This window comes from Kryptolebias marmoratus, linkage group LG14 (assembly GCF_001649575.2).
Source record: "Kryptolebias marmoratus isolate JLee-2015 linkage group LG14, ASM164957v2, whole genome shotgun sequence".
Classification (NCBI taxonomy): Eukaryota; Metazoa; Chordata; class Actinopteri; order Cyprinodontiformes; family Rivulidae; genus Kryptolebias; species Kryptolebias marmoratus.
The window spans coordinates 21667268-21692800 of record NC_051443.1 but is presented as its reverse complement, the minus strand read 5'-3'; the positions used below and the strand labels follow the sequence as shown (position 1 = coordinate 21692800).

At 36.9% G+C, this 25533-nt stretch overlaps 1 protein-coding gene across 3 annotated transcripts in view; it reads right to left on the bottom strand.

Moving 5' to 3' along the window:
- cntfr (ciliary neurotrophic factor receptor) overlaps nucleotides 1-25183 on the bottom strand; it is a 210597-nt gene extending 185414 nt beyond the window's left edge. For 2 of the 3 annotated variants that reach the window (XM_017410707.3, XM_037979342.1), the window contains exon 1: nucleotides 24957-25183. The gene's annotated coding sequence lies outside the window, so the exon portion shown is untranslated. Of the gene's footprint in view, nucleotides 1-6642; nucleotides 6691-24956 lie in introns of all 3 variants that reach the window. The other variant, XM_037979341.1, reaches the window with a different exon arrangement.
- Nucleotides 25184-25533: the final 350 nt, after the last annotated feature.

Here is a 25533-nt window from a genome sequence, read left to right as displayed (position 1 = left end):
GCTGAATAGAATCTGCTAAATCTTCACAATACAAGTTTACTGGTGGCACAGAATTCAACTACATAAATGGGAACACAAAAATCTCAAGACGTGATCTGAGCATTACAAAAAAATTCAAATCATCCTAAATGCAAGTAGGAAACTAAAATAACAATAAAGATGGGGCAAAAAAAAAGAATCTGAGAAAGAGAGGAAATCGCATATATTATTTTTTTTTTAAAAAGGACATGAGAATTTCACAGTTAAATGTCAGGTTAAGACAGCAAACTGAATGCAGTGAATTTAGACAATGAGTCTTATAATCATAAGCGTTTTCATAACTGTCATCTGACATCACTGAGCAGGTGCTTTGCTTTGGATTTTGTTCTGTCCGCCTATTCTGATGTAATGGGGTGGTGGTTTCTGTCATTATCATAGAAATACTTTTTTTTTTCATTCTGCTACAAAAGAATTGGAGAGGATGGCCTACTTTACTGTAGCAGTAAAGCAAAGAAAATGTGACCAGCATGTAAAATGTAAAGACAACACAACACATTCTGTATATTCTCATTAAAATGCATATGAATTAGAAACTAAGTAGTTCCATCTTTAAAAGCTATGCACAAGCTGCTGAACTGACTGCATAAAAAATTTATAGTCATCCACATATACATTTCCTAATGGACATTTTTCCTCCATCTGTGTGTCTATCCCTTTCTCTTGTAATCACAGTATGCAATCTGTACAATGACTGAGCCTAAACAAAGAGTGACTGACCTGACTCTAAGTTAAAATGTTTAAAAGTAACCATTTGTGAAATTTTTTATAAATTATTTATTAATAATGGTGGATCAAGTGAAGTAAGATAGATTAGTTTTGCTTAACGAATAAAATGTGTATTTTATTGTTGCAAGATACCCACTGCTCATCAAATTATACTAACAATATGTGTCCAATTACAACATTAAGAGCCAAATCATAAAGTGTGACAGAAAAAAAAAAGGTGGAAACTAAGGTTTCAAATACAATTCATTTTTAAGACATTTTGAATCATTGCTATTTGCAAGCTTAAAAAAAACACTGCACAACATTGGCCTAGGTTTTAAATCATGTCATTAAAAACATGGTTTGTTTTTTTGTTTGTTTGCTTTTGGGTTTTTTTACCCTGAAACTAAAAGCCTTTGCATACTCCATGAGAAGTTACAAAGTCGGCTCTAATTCACACGGTTGTGTGACGAAAATTGCATCCCACACCTTCTTGACACAAGGCCATGGTCGAACTGTTTCACACAGGGGTTTGCGACAAGTATTGCGTGATTGGTCAGAAGTTGTTGTGGGCGTGTTTATGCAGAAAAGCTGGTGAGCTTTAATGTAGCTATTTTTGCTTCTACTGCTCTGCTGAGAAGCAGTTGGCTGAGGCTGCTAGAAAATACAGCCAACTTTATAACTGTTTCAGCTAAACTTATAAACCTATGAACTTAAAAAGACAGCATAGAGACACAGGCGGCTGTTCATGGCTGTGACTGTCTTAGTCGGTTTAATAAACATGTCTGGTCGCAGTAAGAAAAGCAACATTCTGTACAAGGACAGGAGAGTTGAGAAGCAGGCTGGAAGAAACCCATTTTAACGCTGTAGGATGAGGGAGGAGCTTCCTGGGAGTTCTGAGCCAAATGTCTTGTGGACTAAGAAGGATGTGTACAAAAATGAATGTCTCGTAACCATGACTTCTTGATGTCTTATGGAGTATGCCAGACCCTTAAGAGAAAAGAGGGAGGCAAAGGACTAGTGAGTATCAGAGCCACTATACAGGACAAAACAACCAAGATACTGAAGTACATTAGGAAGTCAGTCCCAATGCTAAGTGAATGTCTCAGGCAGCAGAAACCTAATGTGGACAAGGAGGAATAAGAGGAACCATCATGGAAGGGTAAGCCCCTGCAATGCATGTACCACAGGCAGATTAAAGAGGTGGCCGATGTCCACAAATCCTACCAGTGGGTAGAGAAGGCTGGACTGAAGGACAGTACAGAGGCATTAATCATGGCAGCACAAAAGCGTCAGAGGACCCAAGACAGAACCCAAGATACAAGCTATGCAAAGATGCTCATGAGACAGTCCAGCACATAATAGCTGGATGTAAGATGCAGGCAGGTAAACCACCAAGGGTGGTGGAGAATGGCAGAACTAAGATGCTGTGAGACTTACAGATCCAGATGGTGATGGCTAATCAACTGGACATTGTGGTGCTCTACAATCTACAGAAGATGGAAGAGATGATAAATGTAGCAATTTCAAGTGAGTGTAATATCAGGAAGTAGGAACACAAGAAGGTTGAGAAATACCATGGGCTGAAAGAGGAAATAGAGAAGCTGTGTAGAGTCAAGGTCTCAGTGGTATCAGTGGTCATCGGAACGCTCGGTGCTGTGACCCCAAAACTGGAAGAGTGGCTCCAACAGATCACAGGAACAACCTCAGCGATCACTGTCCAGAAGAGTACAGTCCTGAGAACAGTTAAGACATTATGCAGAACCCTCAAGCTTCCAGACCGGAGATGGAAGTTGGAAGTGAAATGGAATCGCCCATATGGAAAAAATAGTGCAAGCTTGGTGTCCCAGCTTGGTGTTGTTTATGCATGAGTCTCATAGACAAAGACAAAGACCACAGTGGTGCCTGTGGTCATCGGGGCCCTAGGGGCAGTCACCCCCAAACTGGAGCAGTGACTACAACAGATCCCAGGAACAACATCAGACATCTCAGTCCAGAAATGTGCAGTTCCAGGCACAGCCAAGATACTGCGCAGAACCCTCAAGCTCCCAGGCCTCTGGTAGAGGACCCAAGCTCAGAGGATGAAACAAAGACCACCCGCGGAGGGTGAGAAGGGAATTTTATATATATATATATATATATATATATATATATATATATACACTAAGAAGTGATAGGTTGAAAACATAAGTAGGTGGATACAGAGAAATAGGAAGATGAAGGAATTCCAGAGGGGGAAAAAAAAACTGTTAAAGAATATGTTTATCTGCTTATCAAAAATGACTGGTGGGCAAATCAATGGCTAAAGACAGAGGGAGGGAGTTCAGAGCCTGAGGGAGAGCAGTTTGGTGTAAAACTGACATGAAAATGAAGGAGTGCTTGGGGAAAAGCCAGCATGATGTGACACCTGAGGTTTGTGAGGGTTTAGGGCAGGTTGGCTCAGGATGATAAGATGACTGCCACCTTATCTTTTTCTGTCAGACTGCTAACACACACATACACACACTTTGACATATCAACACATAGAGCTTACACACACAGAGATTGGCCAGGGAATAGCAGGCAAAACACTGTTGAAAGATTGGCAGACAGGTGTTTGGGGCTGCGATTGGAATTGACTCAGATGTCCATTTGTGTACTTCTGCATGTGTGGTCCTGTGTTTGGGTGTGAGTGTGTGCCTGTGTGTCTGTAAACTTACACATGACTTGGGCAGCATTTTTTTTGATGTGGTGGAGGAGAAAACAAACCAGTTTAAATTAGACTGAAAAAATTAATTTTCTTTATTTTGAGGTTATTTGTAATTTGTCCAATAGACAGAGCACTAAATATTGTGATGCCCCATAGATGTCAAACCCTGGGCAAATTGATATGAATACAGTTGCTCAAACTGTTTATATGAACTATATCTATCAATGACCACTCCAATAATAATTAAAAAAAAAAATTATATTAAAAAAAAAACATGTAAAACAAAGTATGTCAATTGTCCTCTTTACAGATGTAATTGTATTAGCCCATTAGATAAACATTGTAATTTGTCAGGCGTGGCTGATGCTCAGTTTTAATTTGTTACAAAAGGGCAACCTTTCAGATTTGCTTGTAGTTCCATTCAATTATTATGAGATTGTCATCTCCATAACAGATTTCAGTACCTGGTTTTACCAAGGTCAATCATCCATCCATTTTCTTTACCTAGTTCTTCATTATGGATTGCATGGAGCTGGTGTCTATCTCTAGCAGTCACTGTGTGAGAGGCAGGGTACACCTTGGACAGGTTGCAAGTTCATCATAGGGCCACATAGAGATGTACAACCATTCACACTTTCACCTAGAGACAATTTAGTGTTACCGATTAACCGAGCATGCATGGTTTTGGTCTGTGGGAGGAAACTGGAGTACTCAGAGAAAACCCGTGGACTGGGAGAACATGAAAATTTCAACCAGAAAGACTCTAGGCCAGTAGGTGATCCTACAACCGTCGCTGGGAGGTGACAGCTCTAACCCACTACTGCAAAGTATAATCATGGTATTTCAATCTTGAGTTCCATTTGTGTACTTTTTATTTATTTTACAAGAAAGTCTCTTGACGTTAATATTTTCTTCCAAAGAAGACTTGTACAGTTTGTTATAATTTTGGGGTTTCAAAGTCAACTTGTTAATTGCTTTTGCTCTGTTCATAAATTTACAAAAATATATAGAAATACAACTTTGTTTATGTTTATTTTCAAGAAGGGTGTTGCAATATCCTGGATATAAGTGTTGACTGATGTGTTTATTTTGCAAGCTGCTCATCACAATTTCATGGACCAACTTGTAGATTTCACATTGAAATCTTCTAGTTTGTTGTTTTTTGTTTCTTTAACAGAAGGTAATGCAAGGCAAGGCAAGGCAAGGCAAGAAATGGGACCTAGACAGCACGTGAAAGCGACAACCAGCAGGTAAATGGAGGAAATGACCAGGTTTTAAAAGCAGAGGGTAATTAGGGGAAATGGGCACAGGTGAGTGATTACAACTTGGATCAGGTGAAGATGGGCGTGGCAGGAAAGCAAGAAATAAACAGAGAAGTGAATGATGACAGGAATGCAAAGACAAGAAACAAAAACTGAATGAAAACAAGACTAAGTGTAAAGACAACTAAATGATAAAATACAGGAAACAATAAACCCAAACTTACACATGAAAAATAACAATAACCCCCCAAATCCTAACAGGTTGAGAGAAGGTAAAGCTAAATGATTGTATAGCAAGAGACAAGAAAAAAAGCAAAAACAACATTGAAGAAATTAAAAAAAGAAAGAAAGAAACTGCTACCAAAATTAAAGCATTTCATTGTACATAGCAATAATCATGCATAAGGATGTGTAATGAAAATGTTAACATACTAGAACAAGAATGATCACTTTATAACTGTTATTACCTACAGAACCTTAAAGCCACCACAAGCACTAATGATTATGGGTACTGCGCTAGGTTTAATTATTAAAGAGTTGTTAAAAAAAAGATAAAAATAAAATTAAAATAGATTCAGAATGATGGTCATTTCACAGTTTTGGGATGCTATCTATTTATTTCAATGCAGTACATGTTTAAGAGTGAATATTTATGATGAGATAACAGCGTGCATTAGTGTAACTGAAAACATAAACTTCTAGGAAATCTCATATGGTATTACCCTGTGGGATTTCACACACCCATTTTTTTTTTTTTTTTTGTTCCATGAAACACTCACACATCTTCCCAAACATCCCACAAACACAAACTGTCTTGGGGACAAACTGTACCCCCAAAAGGGATCAATGCAGTTTATATTCAGATTACGAAACAAATCAACATCATGATCCACCATCATTAATTTGGCAGATAGTCAAGGAGAGAGATTGGATTTTTATACCCTGGATGCTTTAATGTGAAGGCTGTGAGAGTCAGTCTAATGATTCAGCGGTCATCTCAAGCCATAAATGTTAATTAACAGCCCTAGCTACTGGACATTCATTTCCTGCAATAGCCCAAAGGAAGGTCTTATAAAACATGTGATGTGTGTGCATGTGGATATGTCACAGGAGTGACTCTATGTGTGCATGCTAGTGTTTCCTTGGCCAGTGTGAAGTTTCATATGTGATAATCTGAGTCTGAGTCTTCCAAGGACAGGCAATGATGGGAATTGTCCCAAAGGCTCCTTTGTCCTTTTCTAATATAGCAATAAGCCATCAGCACAAACTATAACTAGTTAGACACACCATGACAATAATAAAGGAATTCCTGGACAAAGTCAGGTAAAAGTCAAACCACAACCACATGGATGTTGGGAATGAGTTACATTAAGTGCAACACAGGGCAAATAAAAAAGACAATGTTAAAAATGACAATATGGACTAGCATCACTGCTCTGTGTTCATCATAAGACGTAATTAATTTTATGAAACTATCAGGTGGGCAAAGTGAGGCAAAGGGTACATCTTAATGCCACTACAAATGACCATTAAAAGGCAATCAAAAAGTGTAATTAAACAGCTCTTAAAACTGACTTCACAAAATAAATGACAATTGAGCATTTAGTGAACACTTAATGAAGTAACATAATGACTCTGACAAAAAGAAATGTCTTCAAAGATGATGTGAAGGTCATCTTTTAACAATTGCATGAAGACTAAGTTCACTAAGTGGTTGCCACAGTTAATGCTTGGTTTATTGAAAGAACCCAAATGCAGTTGAGTACAGTTTAAATGTTAGCTAAGGCTAGTCTGTGTGAAGTTTGCTTGAGTTTTCTTTGAGTACTTTGTTTTTCTACCGCAGTCCAAAACGTGCATGTTAGGCTCATTGAGGATTCTAAATTTTGCGTTGTTTGTTTTTGTGTTGTCGCTGCAGTACACTGGCAACTTGTCCAAGGTGTATCTCACCTTTGCTTAATGACTGTTGGGACAGGCGCCAGTGGCCGCTACAACCCCCTGCAATTAGTTGGACACAAAAAAGTGAGTGAGTGAGGCTGCAAATTAGATAAGAAGTTACCAGAAGCCCATAACTCATGCCATGACATGACCCTGAAAATCAGGGCAAAACAATTACTTAACATAAAAGTAAACTAATATCACAAATGATATAGCATTCTTTGTGATTTTTAAATCAATTTCATTCATGATTTGTTTTCTAGGACACAATTATTATTATTAATTATTATTATTATTATTATTTGTATAACCTAATGATACAAGATCTTGCAAGGTTAAAATGCCACAAGAGTTCATGTTCAGTTTAAAACTGTCTTGTGAACTCCCAGACAACTCTGGTGAAATTAAAACTAAAGAGGTCTCTGTTTCTATAATTTGTGTGGCAGCTGTTAACAAATTTGGCAGGTACTAAGACCATATGACACATCCACATGTATAGTTGAAGAATCGTTCAAAGGTCTGAAAAGATTCATGAGGTGAGTTTGTGGCTTTTCTTTCTTAAAAATATTATAACAAATCTTGTTGCATCGTTTTTGTCAGCTCAGTATCTTGTCTCATCCTATTTTATGAGATGAGTGTAATGTTACACCCTTACTAATTAATAAACAAACAATGAACCAATGTCATGCTTGTGTTTAGAAACAGGAGTTGATGGAGATGACTCATAACTCTCTCCTTCCATCTCCAGGTTGATGCCTTTATTCTCTATCTATCAATCCATTTATCCATTCTGCCTCAACCACCCCCCTCACCCTGTCTTTGTCTTCTTATCAATCTAAATGCATTGTTGTACATCGCCATTTCAGGCCTGGTGTAGTGTGCCAGCCAAGAAGATGTTTTTAAGGACTCCTTTGCTCTACATCCTAAACCCTCCCATTCACCAAGCAGATACGAGAAATGCCCCCATGTTGGAGCCACGGTTCAGTGGTTTCTAATTATGTGTTGGAGCCTGGACAGAATATTTCATATAGAGCCACAAGGAGAGATAAGAAAGAGACAAATGATGGGGAAGACACAAAGGCAAAATGGATTTACAAACAAAAACAAAACAGAATAGGGTTAAAAGAAAGCTACACTTCCACAGTACATGGAGGAAGTTCATTTAGGTCAAGACTTTTTTAAAGAAGAAATTGGGAGAACATTATACAAAAACATGAAATAAAACCATTGCATGAAGACAGCTTTTTGTGCAGTCTTCAATATGTTGTAAGAACTGTCTAAAGTTAGACTGGGCAATGAGTACTTAGAGCTTCTAAAACATGAAAGCTTTCCCAAAAACATTTTTTTTGTGGACTCATTCTGAGATTTAGAAAATAATATTACATTTTAGCAGCTGTGGTTTTACCTGACATAACACATACACTGAAGCAACCTTTCAGAGATTTTCTCAGTTTACTACAAGCAATGAAACCATTGACTGTGTCTTAGATGTACATACATATCACTGCAACCTGCATTACTTAAATTTATTAGCTTGGTGGGTTCAAACAGTTTTGGTGTCAGAGGATCCAGTTGTCATTGTCGTTTACACAAATGGCCAAAACGCAACAGAAATGTTCCAGTTTCACCTAAAAGCAGGGTTGTGTAAACAGGGCCTAAATGTGACACACACAGGCTCTCCACAGAGCTTGTTAATGACTGGTGTCATTAATGTTGGTGTACAGTTGCCAGCTGTAATATTTTCGGCGGTCAGTAGACCATCTGGTGGCCTGACTCCTCTCATATCTCCATCTGTCTCTACTTCTGTTGGTCTGACTTTTTGTGCTGCAAAGTCCATGTGTTATTTTCCTATATATTCAGGCATTTTTTTAAATCAAATGATTTAAGAGATACCCTACTGACAACTGCATGAGTTATCACTTGCAGAACCTATAGACTTTACAGAATATATGTGTTTTTCAAGAGCATAATTATTATCTTTAAATCCAACTTCATATTTTCATAGACCTTCAATGTCCCTTGTCACTTCATTCACATCCCCTTAATTATATTGCTCTGTTCAAATACAGTGTGTATCAATTCTGATGGTCTGATGTGTTAATTTCATAGATGGTAAGTATCATTTATTGAGGAGTTAAAATCTTTTTAAATGATACATTCATTGTTATGTTCATGTTTCTGGCAGATAGAGTGGAACATGTTTCAAAACAAATGCTACTAATTTATCTTATTGCAAATACCCACATTTAAATTTTATTTTACAAAATTGTATTTGCTACAGTGTCACTAAGGACATGTTAGATAACCTATATTGCAAATCTGAGTACAGAGAACATAATGGTAAAGGGAATAAAGTTCTCACATTTCTACTGTCATTTTCATATCTCACAGTAAGTGCAGGATCATTTACCGTATGTTCTTTTGAAGTGATGTCTGTTGCATATCTATTTATCTTTGCTTATGTCTTTGGAATAATGGTTCACATAATGGCAATTGAATAATCCTTAGTAGATATTAAACTGGAACAAGTGCAGTTTAATGAACATTGCCATGGGTAACTGATGTTGGGATTCACTCATCTGCAAACACATATTTAACGGCTGAGTCAGCCAACTGCAACCTAATGCCATGGAAGATAAGTCACTGAACATAGCAGACATGGTAAATACATGTCAATACAGACAAAAGCAATTACTCTACTTCAGCCCTTTAAACTGTCACAGTAGTCTGTTTGTTTTTTTGTTGTTGTTTGCTTGTTTTGTTTTTTGCTGTTTTAGTATAGTACTGTTGATCAATAACCCTTTCATCTTTCTTCTTGCAATACATAATCAATGTCTAATTTTCAGAACAACATTTAATAGCTTATGCAACAATACACATGTGACAGATTTACTCAATCCCCTGGAGTAAATTTGTCTTCCCTCCCATATGCATGAGGAGAACAGTGTTGTTCAGTAAAAATAGCCAATCTAATTAAAAAAAAAAAAAAACATGGCTTTTGTTCAATATTTCACATTATGTAGACAAAATACTGCTACGTACGTCAGAAAAGACCAAACGTCTTCACGCTAAATAATTCTGTTTTCTCATTTTTCTGCTCTATTTTCTACCTGAGTCTCACTGCATGTGTGAAGCAAAAACAGATTGCCTCAGTTTCATGCAGCTGATCATTGCTTGCCTCTTCTGCTCCTTACATTTTTAATGAGAGGAGTTCTTTTGAAGTGTCCATAAAGCAGTAGCTATCTATTCCTAAATTTAAAATAATTTATTTTATATTTTTTCTAAAATATATTGGTATTCAGCGTCTTTGTCAAATACACATTTTTACACAAAAAAGTAAAGTTTTAACAGCTTTGTTTTATTGTTTTGTTGTTGTTGTTTTAAGTACCAAAAAAGTTGTACTATAAAAAAAGACTCAGCAAAAAGGGCAATTTCTTTCAACTGCAGGAAAATTGTTCTACCCTCCTCCTTTTATTGTTGCAATCTATAGAGAACAAATGTGGGTGTAATTTTCATCCACTCTCATCATTTGCATCATAGACAGCAGTAAAATTTACATCTGTCTGCTTCTGTGAGACAGAATTTTTTTTTCTATCTTTAGTTTTCACAAGTGCTAAAACATGCATAAAAGCTGTCCATGCTGAGTCCTGCCACTAACGTGTTTCTTGGACAATCCAGTTACATGTGAACAGAGTAAAATACAAATGTGAACACAATCAGAACTGACTCACATGAGACCATCTATTTGCTTAACAGGACTCCACATAAACAAAATAGTTAATTTTGAAATAATTAATTTAAAAGTACTGTCAAAATCATGTACATGTGCATGTGGATGTACGAAATACTTATGAAAACTGTGTTACACCAGTATAAAATGACAACAAAAATAATACATTTAACAAAGACACAAGGCATTCATTGTCTAAAGTTCTTCTTTTTTCCATCTTCAAAATACCAAGGTTTTGTTTGCAGCTCAAAAAACAATAGTAATCGGTCCAGGCTGCCTTATATTCCATTTTTAGAACAGCAGCCTGAACACTATAATAGATCTGTCAGTGTCTTGTGCAGGGAGTGCATTGCTTTTAAAGGAAATTAGAGGAGTTTATTTGATTGGCCATGATTGATGCCAGTCTCTAACACCTCCACTGATAATGTATTTCTCCTAAACGTGCCATGTTTCCAAATGTGCCACAGGTGTGCTCTGTTCTTTAAATAATTTAAGCAGTTGTCAAAGTCTCACATTTGTTTTAGCATTATAGGATTAGAGTGGAAGCTTGAAGTCCATAAACATGAAAAACATCACCCCTGTAGCCCATTATGCCTTCAGAATCTATTAAAACTAACTTTATGTATTATACCACAGTAGTAGAACTAAAAAGCCAAAACTATCTCAGTTCATTTTAATTTAGGTAAGTAGAAAGCAAAATACTGGCTTTTGCATTCAAAATTGGATTTATTTGACTACCAAATGTATACAACTTGGGTTGCCTACTTGAAGAACAGGGCAAAAATAATTCAGTTTAAGTTCACATTATAATCTTTGGGCAGAGCTCCAAAATATATTTACAATTTACACCATTTTTACAATTTATTTATATTTACATGTGAACTATTTAAGTACAATGTGTTTAAGCTGCTGTGAGCTAGAACAACTTAGCTAATGTGTGTTTCTGATTGCATGTGTGTGCTATTCTGTTGGGATAATATTCCTAATGGGAATGTTACAGCCCTATGCAAATTCCTTATGCCACTGTTTAAAAATTAAAGCTATTACAAAGCCTCTTCCAAGTGAAAACCAGTTGGAACAGCTAAGTCAAGCACAGCCCAAAGAACAAAGTAAAAAATATTGTCTTGAGGAAATAAAAACTAAAAGGTTTCATTCCATTATTTCTAATCCTCCCAGGGGTTATCTGTATATATTCGAGTGAGTACATACATTACATTTAAATAACTTAACATACTGCCTGCACGTAAGTGGGAAATTGCTGAAGCCTCGGGTATATAAGCAGTCTAATATGAACAAGGTCACCTACATGGAAAAGAAAAAAAAAGGAAAACAAAATCTTATTTTATTTTAATTTATTCATTTTTAACCCATGTTTACTCATTTCTCCCTTTAGTTATGTGTCCTTTTCTTTTTCATCCTTTTGCTTGTCACAGAAATTATCCTAAAGTCAAGGTGCAGATCAAAGACTGGCTTGTTAAATAGTCAAGCCTATTTAGTCACGCCTGGTAAACTGGCTTATTGAATCAGATAATATTCTTAGGCTCATGACACATTTGAATCCATGGAGATGGACACTATTGTCAGAACTGGTGTGATGTGGTAATCTTTCAAAGATTTTCAAACTCATGCTAAATCAAGTCAATTGTCACCCCCCCCCAAAAAGGCTCACTTGCAGCCATTTATCAGTGAAATTAGGTTGGAGTAAAAGCTATTTATGAACTCTGACTCAGCAGAATGTCTGCACTGTGCACATACTTTGCTACTGAATCCAACGTAATGACAAAGTGGGATTTTTTTAGTTTTTCAGACATAATTAACACCCCTCTAGCAGGATAAAGTGCAAGCTGAGGCCACAGAGCTATTTGAAAAACGTTGCTTAGATATGTGATGTAAAGCAGCCCTGGACTAAAGTGATTTAGTCACAGTTTCTTAACCCTATATTTCTTTTTCTCTTGGTTCCTCATCTAAAATACCATTTTGTTGACTCTGTACAAAAAGAGTAATTTATGACTTGTTCCCAAGAACAAGTGTTAAATTTTCATTTAGTTTATTTTTTTGTCTTGAGTCTGTCAGGTCCACACAAACTCACTGTCTCAACACATACTCCAGCACATTTATAGACACACAATATGTGCTGTATAACTATCATTTCAAATGAGACTTTCCAGTCTTGACAACTCAATTTTCTGATTATTATAACATAATTGTGGCAGCTAATGGGCATTCTTATATTTCATTTAGATTTTATGGAAAAAAATAAGCCAATTTGAGGCCATATTACTTCTAAGTAGGCAATTAAAACAAATTGCTTCTTGTAATGGAGAAATATGGCTGCCAGTGATAAGTTCCATATGGAAATGTATTTTCTTTTTACATTCTGTCAATTAGAGCTACCACCAAGAGGACTGTGAATTATATCATAGTCAAACATATATTTTCATGGACATGCCAGTGTAACACCCACTCTCTTTCTCACTCATACCATAGCCATAGAAACTTGAAGAAAATACCATATCTATACACGGATAAATAGATGCAAAAATACACACAGTCTGTCAGACAAATGTATCTTGTGAAGTCATTTCCTGCTGGAGAGTTTCAATATGAATTTCAAAATTTTGTCAAGATTATACTTCTTTAAGAAGAACATGGTTTTAAACAATTTAGGCTGAGTTGGAAGGTCAAATAATCTTTTGTGCTATGAATTATTAGGTATTTGTTTAAAAAATGCAAACAAGACACAGTGATGATGTTTAAGTTTTTAAAGCAATAGGTATGTCATAATCATTGACTGTTTTTAACAGTTTCAATCATGTTTTTTTAGAAACAATGTTATTATTGTTTTATTTATTTTTCAATAAAAACAAACAAGCAAAAAAAAAACAAAAGTTAAAGTGAATGTATTAATACCATTAAATTGATTTGATTTGCTGTTTAAAATTTATAATCACAAATTGAACCTTATATAAAATGAAATAAAAAAATAAAAACAACAACAAACAAATAAACAAAAAAGCCTATAATTAATAAAACCAATCTTTATACAGTATGTTTTTGGAATTATCTTAAAAGTCCACTTTTTTGTTCTCCTTCTTACTTTCGTTCTCTCATAAGCACTGGAGCAATCTGATACTTTCCAGACTCCAACGGTCAGAGCAAGCAAGACCGCATAATGCCCGTGACCAATAAAGCATCAGGAATGTGTTGTGAGGAAATCTAGGAATTTGTCATAGTAAAGGAAAACTGAACATGTGGCAGAAAATTTATGGACTGCTCAACATGCCTTTGCAGTGAAATCGAATCCACTTCTCTCCTGAAGGCGAATTCACACACACACACAAGATCCATTCTCTTTTTTTTTTTCCCCAACACGCTCATGTTTTCAAGTGCACAACAACTAAAGCTTTCTTTAAAGACTAAAACAAAAATAAAAATTTGCACATAAATCCCTAAACACACAAATCAAAGATAATGTTGCGAAAATTAGGGTCAGCAAAGCTAGTTCTGGTTGTGCCCGCCAGCACTGATGCCACTGCAGGTGGCTGTAGAGCACAATCAGAGTCACAGATGGAGCATTTAAAAGATGCATCTGGAAGAAAATATGGCAGATGATAGCATGACTGCAGCCTCTAGGCTCTGTGATGATGGGTCCATTGGTTCTCAAATATGGTTTCTCCAGAGGAGGGAAACAATGAAAACAACAGTTGGTGATAATCACCTGAGGTTTTAACATATTATTCTGCAATTTGCATGAAGTGATGTTCCTGAAAATTGAGATATTGCATGGCTTGCAATTACTTTCTATCAACCAGCTTGGATAGCAATATAGTTTGCTTTCCAAGTAATAGCTACTTTGATTAGAACAATATAACAAATGTAGGAAAAAAAAATAAAATAAAGAGAGAGACAAAATCTATTTACCATTCTGAGAAGAAGCTATAAAAAGTACAAGGGATTTAAAAAAAGAAAAGATTCACAACATAAAAAAGCAACAAGCACAAAACTACAAAACATCAAGCTTTTTTTAAACAGCACAGAACAAAATAAAAAAAGTGAACATAATGGTAAAAAAATGGTATAATGCCCATGAACTGACAAGGGAAATAAAAATAAATTAAAATGAGTATTCCTCTAAAGATTGGAATTACAGAGAAACAGATGGTGTGTTCAGCTGGTGTTTGGACCCAAGTTTTTTCATCCACTACACATCAATTTGTTGGCTGGAGAATTGTGGAGCTTTGGGGTAATCGTTTTCCAGTCTCTGTCCAGTTTTTGTTGCTACAATGATAACAATGTTGATTTGCTTTAAGACATCAATGTGAGGGACATGGACATGGAAATAAACATCTAAAGTGTCAAAATGTTAAAGCATTTAAGTTTAACATTTTGGCTGTATTTAATATAAACATTGGCTCTTTTGTTGAATAATTATCATCACAACTGGCAAGTTATTATGTCATTGCCTACAGTCTGTTAACAAAATATCGCATGAACCACTGGAAAGATTTGAACAAAACTCACAGAAAGTAATCATCAAATATACTTCTACAACTGGTTAACTTTTTTGAGGAAACCCAGATCTAGATGGCCACCACAACTGTTTGGTTTTTGGCAAGCACAAAAATTGATGTAACAATTTTACAGATATTCAGCTAAAATCTGGTGTCATAGTAGCTGACTCTGAGGTCAAACAAACCATGATCTTTGTTTGTGTTCTACTTTTTATTTTACATTCTCTTTGATAAGAAACAATTTATCATCCGGGGATAAGATCTTTGAATAAGAAAAATCTTAATTCTGGCATACCAATATGTGCACATACAGCTGTTGAATTTGCCCATTTTTATGTGTTGTGACACAGCTGAGTGTATACATTTGCATATATAAAGTATACTTAACAAAGTGTTTTTGGTGCACATAAGATGTATGTGTAGCTTTTAATATGTATATTTCTATGTTCACTATTCTGCCACGCATGTGTGAAGGTGTGACTGCTGGCTGGATGTTTTAGGTTTCTGTTTCTACAGGTGCAAAGAGATGCTGACACTGCTTACAAGAAAAGTGCAGGAGAATGAGTTTATTTGGGTCTGCCTAGTCCTAACACATAGACTACATCCACACTCAGAAACTCAGTCAAAATATAGCTGCACCTTGTATAGAGAGTAACATGCCCACAAACACACAAATTGCACACACCTCCATGCATTTGTGCAAACACATCTGGGATAGGTATGGGATCTCAAGCACCTCGCCAAGACAAATAGAGAAAATTGCCAGCCTTCACATATTTTTGGTGTTGAGAGAGGTCTATCAAGGTGAAAGCTTTTACTAGGTGTTGGTGGGGAGATGTGTATTGGTGCTTCTGAACAATCAACGCATTGTCATTTGGTATCTGTGCATGTCTGTGTTTGAGTGAGTGCACACATGACTGTCAGTTTGCACATATTCAGGTAAACACATAGGAAAAACATCACACTCACTATTTTCAGATCATTCTCACTTTTGTTTAATTTGTGATGCATTTTTCTTTTTTGACTTTTTTTTAATAATAAATACACATGGTCAAAGTTGTGTAAGGCATAACAGAAAAACAAGTCCCTTCAGTTTTGCTCTTATTTTTTATGCTGAAGTGCTTTTTCACTCTCAAGAGCTCAGGAAATGAGGAGTATAAAGGACTGTTTGAGCTAACAGTATTAACAGCTTACTTATACATCTTGACTTGCTGAGTAATTGCTGCAATAGTATAATACTAATACTATAATACTTCGATTCTGTGAGTGTGTGAATTTTACTGGGTCAAAATCACAGTCAGTTCACTTTCAACCTTTCAGTCTTTTATGTAAATTCAAACATGTAAAATTATAAAAAAAAAGCTTCTCCCTCAAGATCTTTCTTTGTTGTAATTTTGCATGGAATGAGCTGCAGATTTTTAGTGTTTAAAACTTTTTTTTCAACCTAAGCACAAACAATAATCCTAAATAAGTAATTAAATTAAATATATAGAAATCATTAACCAAACATTTTTGACAGTGATTTTTATTTGTCTTTTGATGCAAAGAGCATGCAAAACATGCACATAAAAAGAATATGTGTAAATATAGAGGCATGGTTGACTGAACAGAGATTATTCATCTGTCCCAATTTAATTTTGTTTATTTTCACACCTGGCTTCTATTCCATTTTCACAAAACTTCAAAGACAAAGTAAATGCCTTCCTTTCCACTCACTACTCCTTTGATTTACCCTACAATTTATCTCCACATTTCTTTTTTTTTCTTCAAACTCTCCACGTTTTTATACCCCCTCTCTCCAAGCTCCTCTCCCTCTTCCTTTACTGCTTTCCCTTCCTCTGCCTGCAGTGGCTGCCCAATAAAGGATGTTGTTAATATCATTAGGCAGACTTCCTCTTCGGCCAAGTGCCCAGCCCACTCCCTTTCAGCCATAATCAAGCGTGCACACTAACTATCAAAGTAGACACTGCTAATAAACTACCACAGTGAAGCGGAAAAACACACACACACGTATGCTCCTGCAGAGAAAATACTGTCAGCTAAGTGCAGTTAAGTGAGTCTATGTGCATGTAGGGTAGTGTGTGGGGTGTTGAAGTTGGTGAGGGTTTGTCCAGACAACACTAATAAAGTATACTCCAAAGGTAGGTCCAGTCCAATGGAAATTAATCAGGGTTGAGAGACATGTGCTTAAGCAGACATGGCTAATAACATGGGCTCTAAGAAAAGACAAATACTGTCAGTTTAGTAGATTTAAATTAGAAAGGGGAGGTATGGGCAGTTGTGGCTTCCAGCTGCACTGCAGTCATTTGCTGTAAATCATCTTTAAAATTGTCGAACATATTGTCAGCTGCATAGCCTGAAAGCGTTATCTCCTGACAGCTGAAAACTACAATGAATATATCACCAGTTAAACATGATGTAAAGGGAATACATGATGCAATGTAGCAAGCAGGGAGTGCTACATTTAAAGAAGAAAAGGAGATGGGAGGGCAATGCCATCAGGCTGCGTATTACAACAAGCTGTTCCTATTATGTACTGAACACGTAGGCTATCATATGTCTAAATGGACATTTATGGACATTACACACACACACACATACTCGCTTATAAACACAATATTTGCACTATAAATCATTTTAATTGTACAGACTAACAAGACAATTCACATTTTGTTGGGCACGTCAACTTCTAATGCATGGGTGACTAAAATAAAAGTTTTGTAACACTGAAAAAGGGAAAAGAAAAAAAGGGTGGGGCATTTCTTGATTGCAAGCCCCCAGCTCTGTGAGACATTCTCTTAATTCACAAACACAGTTGCAAAGAAAGCAACCTCATATACACACAGGTGAGCAATTCCTTTGAGTGAACAGTGACAAACATGGACATAAACTGTAACACAAATGTACAGAATGCTGTTTTCGTGGAGTGGACAAAGACATTGGATAGACATATATCTGCACAGATAGACACACAACTACTGTGCAGCCAACATTGCCAGAGGCAAAGCCCTAAGCCTTTCAACAACTCATAAATATTTCAGAAAAAAGATAAATAAATTTATCAGAAATAACCTTAAACCAAGAATGAAGTTATGATTGCTAATATAAAGTAGGTGCTCACATGCTGATTTTTTTTCCAATTGATGGAAAATTTATGAATTTTAATTTAGTTCATTATTAATAATGTGCCATACTGGTGAACATTTTCTACACACAAGGGTGGTGATGGCAGATTTCTGTTTGAGTGAAAAACAACTGAACATTAAAATAAATGAGGAAGGCACCGTTTCAGTCTTTCACCAGGAGAGCAGACCTGAATATAATATACAACAGCAGAACAACAGCAAAAAAGAAAAAAAAAAAGGTTATAAGACACTGTCTCCTCCCATCCCCCACCCCCCATTTGACTGCTGAATACTTGTTTAAGTTAACTTCTATAAAACAGAAGTAGGAATGATAACTTGCATATAAGTTTTGGCAATTTCTTTTTGCATCAGATGCCCTTTCTGACACAACCTGGGCTTCAACCTGCAGCCTCTGGATTACAGGACTGCAGCACTGACCATCAAGCTACCACAGCCCTGATTTACTATGTCACTTTTTAGTTTCCTTGATATTTGCATCTGTTCCAATCGTGCAAGTGACCAGAATGATGGTATCCTTTGTGCAGCAACCATTCTTCCTTTTCATTTATGCCTATCTTTCTCTCTTGCCTTGTCTAAGTTTGCACTCATCAAAGTCCTGTCTGTCTTAAAATCCTTTGAATACATAATTTATATTATAAGCTATGCTTTGGCTAACATCTTCACAAACTGGTCTCCTCGTGTTCTACTACTCTGCCTAAATATGATAGTTTTCATGTTGTGTAAAACCTTTTTTTTCCTGACATTTTTTTAATCTCTCATTTCCCTCAAGAAGTGACCACAGTCCAATGTTAGCGACCGTTGACCTCTCCTTGTCACATATCATGAGTTATCAGCCTCCAAGGTGACAGAGACACATTTACTCTTTCCTCATTTGCCACCTTGTGTTAGAAAGCAGAAAACAGGCAACATATTATATATTTCCTTACCTTTGTGTTGCCCTTGATGCTGACATTTTGATATGATTTATGTGTGCATTGAACAGTAAAGGCCCTGATCTCCAAAGACTGACAAATTTCTTTATAGCTGGTAACAAATCATAGAATAGCTTTATTGATGACCAGAAGTAAATGCCACTGGTGAGTTGAAAAATAATGCCAACACAATACAGCAAAAATGATTTCAATGAAATACATTATTTTTCTCTCTATCTCTCTATAACGGTAAGCCTTTGTTTTCCTTTGTGCTTTTGTGTAAGTTTGTTTTCACTCTATTAACATTACAAAATTTTTAAACTTCAGCATCAGTTGTGAGTACAACAGGTGCATTTTGTGAAGATGTCTACATTGAGTGAATGGATTTTTTTTCTTTGTTTTTTTTTTTAAACCTAACTATATCATTTGGATGTCATAAACTTAAGCAACATCAAATGAAACCAAAGCCTTCCACTTTAGTCCTATGCTATTCACTGGAAAACACTCTAGATTGACATCTGCAGCATTTGCTCTTTGATTCTTAGATTTCTAGCCTGTGTGTCAGAGCACTAACACCAATCTGAGTGGTTGGCTAACTTACAATGCAAGCACATTAGTAAATGGCTAGAAGAAAGATTATACATCACAGAGCCACTGCCCCTGGAGTGGCTAATGATTTTTTTCCATAATATACTTCTAAATTGCATGCTTACTGTACTATACTGCACCACTGCCTCAAGACAATTTTGTCTGATCTGCTTATCCTTGAGATGTATGTATATACCTTGTGTACATCTGTCAAAAAAAATGATTAAAATACATTGAATGAAAAACATTTATGTGACAGAATGTAAATATAATTGAAGAAAAGCTTCTATCTTGTGCAAATTTAGGTTGTGTTAGGTAGAATATTGTTCATATGCTTCAACAATTTGAATATGCTTCAACATGGATGTTTGTAGATGGTAAAGAGCTTGTTTAATGAGGTTAAAATGTGCATATTCATATGTATTGTCTATTTTCTTTTGTTTATTATTTAAATAGACTACTTATATTGTGTATTTTAAGCCAACCAGGCCACTCAAAGCACTTTCCAACACAAACTGTACCCTAATTTATCCATCCACACACACATTCATACAGCACTCTACTAAATCTCTACAAAGTTAATCTGAATAAGTCATTCTGTCTAATCAGTGCTTTTGATCGCATTCTTACACTGATGTGTGCCCAATCGGAGGCAAAAACAGGGGTTCAGTATCTTGCCCAGGGACCCCTCAACATTTGACATACTGGTGGAATGTCAAATGTTGCTCTGATGCTCCAACTATCTCACTGGAGGATGTCTGCTTTAACCATTGAGCCACAGCTGCCCTGTATTTAATATTTACATTCATTCCTCTTTTACTTGGATTATAACAATAAAGGGGTCAAGAGCTTTCTTGCCTTGGCATGCAAATGCAAGAGAAGTCAACGAATGCAAGGACTGCAGGGGACATATACAAAATTAGGTGTGTACATGTAAACAGACACACTGACCTGATAGTGAGCATGTTAGTCATAAGACAAAAGCAGAGATAATGGCAAATAGAGAATACGAACTTAAGTATAGGAAATACGCATTGAAAAGAAACTCCTACAAAATATGTCTACTGACACACCACTAAAAACTTTTACAACCTCAGTCAGCAAACACTATTCTTTAAGAAACATTTCACAGTTTTTTCATAACTTCATATTCTGGTCCACAGTTAGAGGGCAAGTTGAGTTATGACATTAGAGAGATGCTTAATATTGCCATGTCCTTTCCACATTAAAAATGTACTGAGAAGGGAAGAAAGAGAAAACATAGTTCTTACAGATTACCAAAATAATTACACACTGAGTCCCTCTTCTGAGCCACATCTTCCAGCTGAGGCTGCAGTAAGGAAACAGTCTGAAAACACATATCTTGGAAATGCATGTAAGGCGGCTTAATTGGGGCTAAATTTTAACAAATCTTGTCATGTTTTCTACACCTTCAGGTGCAGTTAGATAAAAGCACACAGCAAGTGGCATATCTAACTAAAAGAGAAAAAGGATAGACATGGAAAGCGTGGGAGCTGAGCATTGCCAGAGACACGTGCTGGCTTTTTAGCATCTTCCTTACTGTTTGGAGGCTTGTTGCATACAAAGCTCTCTTTTTTATTTGTTTTCCACAGAGGTATGCAAAATGACTGTTGTGTGTTTGTAAACACAAATATGCTCATCAAAATATCGCAGCATATGCTGACTTCTTCAGGTGCACTTAGATAAAAGTACATAGCAGAGATAAGTGGCAAAAAAGAAGCAGATTGACATAAATTGTACAAGTTTTATGACACCTTGCTCTGCATTTTAAAGCAGAAAAATGGTGTGTTTCGTAACTCAGTAACATAGAAAAAAAGGGAAACTTCTGACATAAATCAAGCATTGTTAGAAAATCTATTTATAGGCAAGCTGGGATGATTTTCCAAACCTAACAAAGTTGGTTTAAATGCAAAGCTCAAAAGGGGTTTCATCTAAACAAAAAAATAAACATTAGGGTAAACAGTGAAGTTTAATATATATATATATATATATATATATATATATATATATATATATAGAGAGAGAGAGAGAGAGAGAAAGAGATGTAAATAAAATACCTTTTTTTTTACCTGAATGGTCCTATATTGTTCAGAAAGTTTTGAGTGTCCAATGTAAATAAGTTCTTTGACTTTTCTTGCAGTTTACTTTTCTCAGTCGTGACCCCACCACCTTCTAATTTGTTGCCTTTGTGTTTGTAACGATACTGAATCACAGCCCCTCTTGTTTTGCTCTGATCAGACCTGTGCTTGGACGTCTGTTGGAGCATGTTTACCCAGGCAGTAAGTTTGTTAGAGGAAATATTATCCTAGTTTTACCTTACCTTTCTTCTGTGTGAAGCATAAACAGCAGCATTACAACATGAAGCTGGAAGAATACAGACAAAAAGGATACAAACATGCAGAAAAGTGGATAATAGAGACTGTGATAGGAAACAAAAAAAAGAAAAGAAAATATCCAGGATAAAATACGGCGAGGCATCAGTTCTATTGAATAATAATAACAGATTTCTTTAAAATGCCATATGTCAAAAAAGTCAGTTTTGCTACAAAGTTGCCAATAAGTTAAAACTCCACTTTTTGTTTTCTTTTTTTTAATACAAAGAAATTTGTTTATTTCTTTTAAGCAAAAAATATTTATGGTGAGTGGGGTCAGAAAAAGTTTCAGGCTGGCTTAGAAGGCAAAGCTGTCATCTGCCATTTGAATGGTTTGCACTTTGATCCTGGCTTCCCCAAACCACATATTTAAGTGCCCTTGGGCAATACACTGAACTCCAAGTTGCCACTGATCTTTGAATTGGTGTATGAGTCTGTGTGTGTGCCTCTGAGTGGGTGAATGTAGCTTTTAGTGCATTTTGTGTGGTCAATAAGACAAGAAAAGTGTTGTAATAAAGCAAGCTATTTACCATTTACCTTTTTTTAATATAAATAAACAAAATATACAATTTCAGAATAAAAGTCAAAACGTCTAGACTGCCTTTTGTGGTCTGTAAACAATCAATATATAGTTTACAGGCATATCTGTGTGGTGCTTGGCATACAAGCATATGGGCACACAGATGCTCAGCATGCATCCACAAGCAGATCCCGCTCTTATTTTATAATCAATCTCGTGTACACTCACAAACACACACTTTGCTCTTCTTTTTTGATGTTGCTTCCAATTGAAAACCAAATGTGGAGGCTGTGTTGACAGGAACTGTACTGATGATGGGTTTTACAAAAAAAAAAAAAAAACTCTTACTGCCTGTCTTCATGTTGGTCACAGAACCTGTTTTCCACTATGTACATCTTTGTATATAGTGCGTGCTTGTTTTCTTATTAGGTTATACATTTTCACCACCTTTACCGTTTATCTTTCTATCCTTCATAATTCTCTATCCTGTCATTCTGAGCGGTCCCTTTTCTCAGCCTGTCTGTCTGTCTGGCTGTCTTGCCTCCCCCCTCCCTTGAACTCTTTCTGTCAGTCTTTTTATTTGCACACCCTCATTTTACTTTTCCCACCACCCACCTATCAATCCCTCCCACTCCACCACCAACTAGGCATGAAAACGGTGCTCCATTAGGAGTGCCTGAGCTAAGCCCAGTCTGACACACAGTGCTTTGATCAGCCATGAGCTGGGCTAAACACCCCACTAAACTCCCAGTCTGAGGAGGAGGAAGAAGGGGAGGAGGGGATGGGGGTCATGTCGAGGGAGAGCAAAAGTGGCGAGAGTTAGTGAGAGATGGAACAGCGAAGATCAAAACTGATAAATGAGATGAAGATAGGAACACAATAAAGGGAAACACAAAAACTGAGCAGGGGAGATAGTTTCCCCCAATCTGTCTCATGATATGTTCCCCCACCACTTTTTTCCTTCATGACATCGTCTTTTACATCTCTTTCTCTCTCTTTCTTTTAATCACTTGGTTCCCTGTGTTGCTATCACAACATTTTTGTCCTCATAACCTCCAGGTAGCCTGAAAACACAGCACAAGCAAATCTCTGCAGGTGCACAGCTCAAAGAAGCTCAAAGAACAGAATAAAGCAACTAATGTGAAAACACAACCAGATCAGGCAGCGGAATATCAGGAAATCCCAAAACAGCACTGTCAAGAGAGACAAAACAACTATTTTATACAAAAAAGACCAGGCTTCCATAGATGAGAATAGAAGAAAAATAAAATTAAAAAAGTACTCAGAACTTTTAAGTTTTGGACAGATATTAAACCAGCAGCAGCAAAAGGACAAAAACCTCCCGTCTCTTTCTCCCAAGGAGTGAAGTGAAAAGGGATTTCCGCTCACTGCTAATCAATCAGGCTGTGATAATGGCTCCCATGCCTAGCTGTCGACTGGAAGGGTCAAGGCATCCCGTGACCCAGCGCCCAGGGCCCAGGGGCCAAAGCTTCTCTCAGAATAGCACCCCAGGACGGACTCCCTGGGCTAATTGTCCAAGCCAGTGTCAGCCTTTTCAATGCCCCCCGCCCTAACCCTCCCCTCTGTCCACTTTCTCTGTCATTCCTCTCTCTTTCTTCTCCCTTCTTACCCCCTTCCCCTCTTGCCATCCTCGCAACTCTGCGATCTGTTCTGCTCAACTGAAGAATCTACGAGCTTATCAGCTTGGAACAGTGTGGGGTTGACAGAAAGCAAGGAGTTGGAGACGGGAAAAATATACAGAGAAGTAGGACTACATGTCAAAAAAGATTAGTGACAGCGGCAGAAACAGCAGTAAGAGAAGTGAGACAAAAAAAAAGAAAGATCCTGAGACAACACTGGACAGAAGAGGACAGACAGATGCAAAAAGAATTATGTAGAAGAAAAAAAAGAAGCATTACAAGCTGTGAGACTGTCTTCTTTTCCAAAAAGCATCCTCCATATAACTGGAGTGCAGTGACAGGTCTGTCCATATCAAGTTGCATATCAATAGGTTTTTATTAAGCACAGCAAGAGCGACATGTGTCTCAGTAAATCTTCTCCACATCCTTATGACTGACTACCACATTACAGCTGACATCCAAAAACAAAAGACAGAGAGGACATGCACAAGGAAGCACAAGAGTCCGAAACAAGCCCTACTCCAGCTCCATGCAATGGCATTCCTCTCATTCCAAGCACACGCTACTAATTAACATCATTAGATCCTACAGACTGAGGGACAGACTGATGAAGAGGTAGTCCAGTGTTGCACTAGCACCACATCTCTCTTCTGTCAGCTTTTTTTTGTTTGTTTGTTTGTTTTTCTTTGGCCATCCGTCTCCCTTGAATTTGCTTACACTCCCTTCCATCCAACTCTCTTTCCCTCTCATAGTCTCTGTCAGGTTCTAGTCAGAGAGTGCTAAGGAGGAACAAAGTAAAAAAAAAAATATATATATATATATATATATATATATATATACATATATAGCCTAAATGTAAAATATGATAATCAAAATCAGCTACTCACTGAGAATCTCTTCCCTTTTCTGTCTTTCTTTATCCTGATCTGTCACTCCTTATCCTCTTCTCCAAAGTAGAATGGGAGTGTTTCTATCCCGGCGCGTGTTGTGTCAGTCCGATAGAGGAAAGTTGCCTTCTGCGTGCATGAGCACGAGTGAGTGTGCGCATGGAGCAGAAGAACAAACGTGTGTGTCTGTCTCTGTGTCTTGCAATGCTCTGACTGAGGGAGCCGAGGCTGTTTTAAACAGGCTGCTCTCCCCATGTGACCAGCCCAGCCACAGGCAGGAATACATTACGGAGACACACACACACTATCTCCCCCCTTTCTCTCTCAACCATACATACACCGTGTCCACAGTGCACCCCCTAGCCACGGCTTGGGGTAGTGGAGGGGAGCAGCCCTCACAAATACCGTGCATGTGTGCAAAATCACAGATATACTTATGCAATAAAAAAAGGAATATGGCGAAAATCTGTTTGTTTGACTGGCATGCTTGAAAAAAAAAAAGGCAAAGACAATTACTGTGTTTGGACATTGTGCTGAAGACTTTTTCTAATCAAAAAGATCCAAGTGAGCAATAATT